Here is an 8051-nt window from a genome sequence, read left to right on the forward strand (position 1 = left end):
TGAATTTCTAATATTTATTATTACAGCTATGGACTACTGGTGAGTTTCAAAAGCTCACAAAGAGCCCACCAGGGATCAAGTCTTGCTGAGTACAAGGCCCCCAACATTTAAAAGGGATGAGGATGGGATCATGCCCCAGATGAATTTGGTAGAATGGATACCCCTCAGTCCTTGGTTCTTAACCAAAGAAGCTAAGCAAGAAATTAAAAAAACTTCGGGAGGGTTTATACTTATTATAACTTCGTGCAGATTCTAAAGACAAAAAATTATAACTTCGTGCAGATTCCATGGTTTTTGGCTTTTCTTCTGCAACATATTATCGCTCTCCGAGACAGCCAAATTGGTCGAAACAATGTCGATCTCTCGTTCTCTCAGTCAGGAAAATTGTCGGACGTGTTTCAAATTTGGAGTTTGCTGTAATAGTTAAAAATATGTCCAAGAGAACTCCAATTATTCCAACTCTGGTTGACGGTATTTAAAAGAGATGCCCGGCTGATAAGTCATAAAGCTCTTCTCATTTTTCCGTCTCATTGCAGTAAAAAACACAATGCCTTCTTCTCTTGAAGCCACCATGTCTGAAGTCGAACTCCCAGTAATCGATATCTCCATATTTCCGCAGGACTTTTATGGTGAAGATCTGACCCAGCTTCGAGATCATCCCACGCTTGCCAAACTGAGAAAGGCCTGCAAGGGATGGGGGTTCTTCCTACTTATCAATCATGGAGTTCCAGTGGATCTGCTGGAAAAGGCTCGGAATGTCGGCGAGATATACTGTCCCTGCCCACAGAGGTCAAAGAGAGAGCCTCAGCAACAGGTGATGTATTCGACGCTTATTTCCGACATCTGAATTTTGAGTCCATTCGCCTTCAAGACCCAACAAATCCAGCTTCAATTGCCAAAATATATGCAAAAATATGTCCAGAAGGAAGCCAAATTTTTAGGTCTGTTAATCAACCTTTGTTTTTATTTTTCCTTTCCACCGTATTTTGTTTTCCTCTGCCTAATGCTGGGAACTTTTGGCAGCGAAACAATGTCAGCGTACGCTTTGTCTGTATAAAATCTTGAAAAGAAAATCACAATGATGACCCTCGCAAGCCTGGGCCTGGATGGAAACGCTTTCTACAACTCCCACTTTGAAAAACGCACTTGCCTCCCATACAGATCCGGGGTGCCTCACAATTCTTCAACAAGATGATGTTGGAGGTCTTCAGAGTCGATCTGAGGAGGGCGAATGGTTCAACGTCAAACCTATTCCTCATTTATTCGTTGTCAATTTGGGGGACTCCCTTAAGGTATTATATTTTCTCTCTACCCATACCATTTGAATGGTCTCTTTTCATTATTACGGCCGGATAAGAAATAGAGATATATATCATGTTTGCAGGCGTGGAGCAACGGGCGATACCGCAGCGCAGAGCATCGTGTTGTTTACAATGGTTGGAGAGATCGCGTTTTAGTTGGATTGTTCACTTTCTTTCCAGATGAGACGGAAATATGGGCGCCTGTTCAGCTTGTGGACAATGACAATCCAAGTCGTTACAAACCTTTTACATACTCGGACTTGCTGGAATGCGGTAAGATGGATAAGGACAATAAAGATAGAGTTACTTCACTGGAAGGATTCGCTGGTATATAAAGACCTGTTGCATTCAATTCCATGTTGAATGTTTGGAGTACCGACTCATTCGCTATTTAATGATATTTGATAGTGAGTATATTTAAATAAAAGAATTTCAAATAAACTTGTAACAAGACAAGAAAATATCAACATAAGTATATTCTGTTTTTATTTTTATAAATAAATTATGAAAGGTAGCAGAATTAAATATGACTTAATAAATAATAATATAGTTTGTTATGTATAATACATGCAAGGCTCTAAGACCTCTTATTTGTAAAATTTGGGGCAGGCTTCTTGAGATTAGAAGAATTTCTAGAATGGTTTTTTAGGCAAATTATTTGTTTCAAACATTATATAATTATTCTATAAAAGCTAAATAATATAAACTTTTTAAACTATATAACTAGTTTTTTTGTTTGATAACTATTTGTACATTAAAAAAAAATTAAACTATTATAGTTTAAATTGAGACAAAAATTTTTAACATATATTTTTCTTTTAGTCTATGAATTTGTAGAAATGACATTCAATTAAAAAATCAATGATGAAGGGTATAATTCTTCTTTTCTTTGTCATTCACAAGGATCACTTAAATATGATTAACAAGAGGTAATGTTGTTTTGCATAGTGATTTTTTTAATAATTTTCCTTCAATAATTTTTTTATTTTGGTTAGAAAAGAGTAAGATTTTCTAGAATGGTTCTTTAGACAAATTATTTTTTTCAAAAATTGTATAATTATTCTGTAAAAGCTAAATAATATAAACTTTTTAAACTATTATAATTTCAATTGAGACAATTTTTTAAAATATGTTTTTCTTTTAGTCTACAAATTTGTAGATCTTAAATGACATATAGTAAAAAATTCAATGGTATAGGTTATATTTCTTCTTTTCTTTGTCATTCACAAGGATCGCTTAAATATGATTAACAAGAGGTAATGTTGTTGTACATAGCGATTTCTTTATAGTTTTCATTGGATAAAATTTTAATTTTGGTTAGAAAAGAGTAAGCTACAAAGAATAACTATATTCTATCCCTACTTTTGAACAAATGAAAAGAAAAGGAGAATTATTAGACAAATAGATTACATGTTTTGATGATAATATTTTATTGGTAAAGGAGAATATATTATTAATTAATGAAGATCCTTGTCATTTTGTATTTAAACAACCAATGAAAGAATTGATAATATATTCAATAGACAATTTAATTTTAGTAGGTTTTCTTAAATTTTGACAAGGAGATGGGTGATAAGAAACATTAATAACATTTTGATGAAATTATATAAGCAAGTATGCATAGTTGAAGGTCCTTCGCAGATAAGGGACGATTTGAAATTTGAAAATCTATTTATCAAGATAGAAAGTCAATCGAGGATTGTTTGACATAGAAGTAGGTCAAGTGGATATCATTGGTAAATAGGGTCCTCTTCAACAAAATTTTGATTATTGGGACCTATATTGGTCATTAGAATAAGTAGCATTAATATGACATCATGAGCTTATAATAATTGAGCAGAAGAGGAGGTAATCTGTAGTAGAAGATGTGAAGTAGGTCATCATGACTCTCAATGTGGTAGAAGTGAAGATGTTTGCATCACATCCTTATGAAGTTTAATGTATCCCTATATAAATATGAAGCCTTCTAATCCTATTCAATGTTTTTTTTTAATACTTCTCAAATAGTATTTAAATTCTATAACTCCATTTGTTTTACTTGTACTTGTTAGAAAATGTCTTGGTTGTTTCAAAAAGGGTTTGATAGCCCTACTATTGGGGTAGCTAGTAGCTATAGTTTTCTTATGAATTAACTATTTTTTTTTCTTGAATGTGTTCAAAAGCTTTAAATATTGGTGATAATTCCAAACAATTTTGGTAGCTTCTTTTATTTTTTCCATGATGAAAAATTATTGTTGATACAATCGTATGTATAAATATAAAATTTTCTAATTAAGGCATTTTTTATTAAAAAAAATAGTAAAATTTGAGCTTTATCAGTATAAACTGAAACTTCATCATCATAGGCCTTTGGTGGACTAAATAATCAATATTAGCAGCTTTAAAAAATCTTAAACCATACAATCATTTCTAGGAAAAAGAATTTCAAAACTTAAATATAGAATTAAATCTAGCAATAAGTAATTTTTACTCAATTATAGCATAAGGAAAATCGTCAAGAATTCTACGTATCAAATATAGAACTCACACAAAAGGATTATAATTATAAAGCTAAAATGACTTCTCCCTAATCAATGTTTATCATATATTTAATAGTTCATTCGTATAATAGGTAAAATAATGCAATCCTTTCCTTCGAACTTTTTTATTTGGCTAGGTCAAGCAACAACTCGGATTAGAACATTTAATTATATAGAACAAACACTTTAAAGTTTATTACTCATCCTCATTTTGAATATTTAAAAATGTAAATTTTCTCACTTTTTGTTATATTCAATATTGAAGAAAATCAAATTTTAATAAGGAAAACCTTAAGAAGTAATATTGTAATGATAACAAATATCTAAACTATTTATAAATAAAATTCTACATTTTAAGAAAAATCTATAAGTTTGAAAAAGGCAATAAACAATAATATAGTAAGCTACATATTGTTTATTAAACATTTGTTTTGAAACCTTAAAATTCTCTCCACTTAGAACTTGTGTTGTAGTGAGAAGCATGATAAACATGCATTCATATTTTAGAAATGTAATCTATAGAGTATGTTAACATAATGATGCACTTTGTGGAATTTCAAAACAACATCACTTGTACATAATTTTCATTTCTCTATTTGACCAAATGTAATTGGTACCTACCCATGATATTTTTATTATTTGGAGTCTTTTTTTGTAATATATAACCACTATAGGCAAGTGGGATGCATTAGTGCTTCCATCTATCTTCCCCATACCCTCACTATAGGTCAAGCAAGTGGCATCAACATTATTTTATTTTTTAATATTAATTTAATTGTGTGGTTTCATGATTACTTTTTCTTTCTCTTGTGTCGTAGGTGGATTTATTTGATTATTTTTATTCATAGCCCAAATTATTTTTGTTCCTTGGCATCCTTGATTTGGCTCTACATATGTGAGTTTCAATCATTTTAGAGAGTTCCTTTAGGATTAACCAAGTTAGATTTGAAATTATTTTTTATGTTGAATGAATGCTTCATTATTTTGCGATGGGGTTCAAGGAGGGATGAAAGATGATAATAAAATACTAGGGATTAAAAGTATACCCAAACATAGGATTTCAAACAACCTTTCCTACAAGGTAGTAGTCACTAAATTTTTTTTCTCATATTCCAAATTTGGCTAAGTTTATAGGGAACTTTGGCAAAGTGGGTAATAGAGGTGTTCATTTTGGAGAGCCCAATGTTGATGGAGATAGACCAAAGTTGAAGAGTGGAGCGTAGTCAACTAACTCAAACTCTAATCTAAACAAGTAGGGTATGGTCTCTAAGGAAAATACAACCCTCACTTTGACTCTAAATAATGAGATGGTTTTAAAAAATAGAAATGAACATAATAGGCTCCAAAAATTTGTATATTTTTTTTGTGTCCATGGATATTAAAATTCTCCCAACTATAAAATTTCAAGATAATTTGATTAACAATACTTCGAGTTAAAAGATGGGCACTCTAGTTAGCTTCAACTGGATGATTCAAAAAGGGAATTTTGTTCTCTTCTTTAAAAATAAGGAGATGTGGGAGAAAATGCTAAAAAGAGGAAATTAATTTGTAGGGAAAACTTTATTTAATGTTATTTTGTGGTCTCCTAAGAATATGGCTTATCATCTCCTCTCTCGTGCTTTACCTTTTTGGCTAGAGATGAAAAGTGTCAATCCTAAATTTTGGCCCTTAATTCCTTCAATGTTAAAATCCATATGGATTATTCTACAAGTTGAAGACCCTAAGATCACTCTTCTTCATATCAATGCTAGAATATTAATTTCTTTATACCCAGATTTTGTTCTCCCTAAAATTATTTTACTCAATTTTGACTCTGAATCTTTTAGTTGGGACTTGGTAAAGTTAGGAGATCTTGGGGCTTTCCTTTACTATAAAGTTAATGGACATAATAGGAAAGAATAATCCTTTTTAAAGTATATTCAGAATGATATCTCTATCTCAACCCCTAACTTGGGTGATTCTCTCCATAAAGAGAATTTAATTAATAAGAATATACATAATTTTCGTACCTCAAGCCCTATTGTGTTAAGTCCTAATTACCAAAAAATAAGTATTAATGATCACAAGGAATATATATATATATATATATATATATATATATGGAACTAGTTAGTTTCTCTTACCAATCCTTTGATTAAGGAGGAGTTTGAGGTAGGATTAGCTATTTCTTCTGGTAGTTTGGAAACCCCAAAGCCATTTGCTTGTCAACCTACCCAAATATGTGTTGAAAGAGAAAAGATGAATCCTCATAATGCCTCAATCTTAAATACACAACAATTTTGTCTATCTAACATTAATTAAAAGGCTATGAAACATAAGAATATAATTATGTAGGCTATTGAAAAAATAAAGATTTCTATTAATACCCCTTCCCATATTATGGATAATTGCACCAAGACTCCCACTATTAATAATTTTTAATTTCATTGCAAATAATGAAGATGGATTGATTAAGGTGATTATAAACAAAAAAAAAAAACTTATGGGACATCTAATAAAAATAATGTTTTTGAAAAATAAATTAAAGTTAAGAATTCAAACATTCCTCGTTGTTTTAATAGAACCTGTAGTGACCCCCACACACTACTCCCCCCCCCACCCCCCCTCCAAATTAAAAAATAAATAAAAATGGTTGAACACAAACTTGATAAGGTGGGAGGACATAAAGATGAATGGAAAAGAACTAAACTCTAGTTTTTGGAATAAGATGAAAAAACTATTCAATATAGTTGATACTCTCTCTAGAATGAAGAATGAGTATAATAGCATTTGGTATATTTGGTGTAACAATTAGTCTAATAAGAAGATAATATATTTCAAAGTCAATAGATTCTACTTAAATTCTTCTTTGCTTCATTTTGATTAGTCTAATGGTAGAAGTCTTATCTGTGTTCTATCTTCTAGTATATTTTACCACTCCCCCATTCAGGTTTGCATCATAGTTAATAATTATATGGATGATGTTTGTAGATCCAAGAATCCTTTCCAGCTTAATACTTCTCTTCTTAAAAATGACAACTCCTTGGAAGCCATTAGAACTATTACTGTCCTCTCTAATTTTTTTTCTGAGAAGAGTAATCTTAGAAATGAGCGGGAGCGATTAATTGATGTCTAGAGGAAAATATTTCAATTGATAGGAACCAAAGAGGCTATTGCTAGAAACTACAATTAAAATTATTTTTAGAGGGGACTTAATAACATTGAAAAAGATCTCCAATTTAAAAGAGATGATTAGATTCTGGTTAATAGGTGCATTAACACTAAATCCCAAAAGGTTAGAGAAAAGGCCAAATGGATTAAGGAAGGAGATAGAGGCATTGCATATTTCTTTAATTTGATTGGAGCCAATAAAATTAGAGAAGAAATTAAAGGAATTCAAAATGAGAATGGATTCATTAAAGAATGTAGAGAAATCCTCAATACTTTTTTGCAATTCCTTACAAATACCTTTTCCTTACAAGTTCATAAACATGACTAACTCCACTTTGAAAAATTGTGTTAAGATCATTCAAAAAAATGGTAGTCAATGCCTATTGCCCGGATAATTTTTTTTATGAGAGAGTTAATTAAGTTAATTTTGAGAAGATAGAGAGAAAGAGAGATTACTTTCTACTATTAAAATATGTTCTCTCTCCTCATACTTTAACTTCTAGAGAGAAGTTTTGGTTTGAGTTTGGATTGCTTTCTCTACCTCAAACAATTTCTCTCTCCCCATAGTACCTCTCTCTACGTACTTTAACTTCTAGAGAGAGGTACAGGTTTGGGTTGCATTCTCTCACACAACACTTTCTCTCTCCATGTACTCATCCTTCTCTCTCTGTAATATCCTCCCCTATTTTTTCCCAAATAAAGAAACTTGCAAGCTACTTTATGATATCAATTAATTTGCTTAATAACTCAACATAACATTTTTGTCAAACACTTGGCACACATACTACAACATATAGGAAAATCTGAAACTTCTTTTTTGCTAATTAAATATTGATTTTTGCCATGTAAATGTGCTCATACAATTGTTTAACATGTTGTGACAAAAATCAGTCTCATATTCAACTACTAAAATGCAAAAGTATTAAAATTTGACAGAAGAAACCTTGAATTAGATGCTCTAGTATTTTTTTAGATGTAGTTGGCAGCCTTCCAAACCCTCAAATCAGCAAGAATAAACAATAAACTTGTTGCAAATACTATTCATGCACTGTAGCAAATTCACTATTCACTCGAAGTGTAG

General features: G+C 31.1%; 1 pseudogene; it reads left to right on the forward strand.

The window, feature by feature from the left end:
- Nucleotides 1-287: 287 nt before the first annotated feature.
- On the forward strand, nucleotides 288-1636 carry LOC149543715 (C4-beta,C20-epoxidase-like; annotated as a pseudogene).
- The last annotated feature ends 6415 nt before the right edge of the window (nucleotides 1637-8051 follow it).

The sequence above is a fragment of the Cupressus sempervirens genome, chromosome 8 (genome assembly GCF_028749045.1).
Source record: "Cupressus sempervirens isolate cs-2001-9-10 chromosome 8, ASM2874904v1, whole genome shotgun sequence".
NCBI lineage: Eukaryota > Viridiplantae > Streptophyta > Pinopsida > Cupressales > Cupressaceae > Cupressus > Cupressus sempervirens.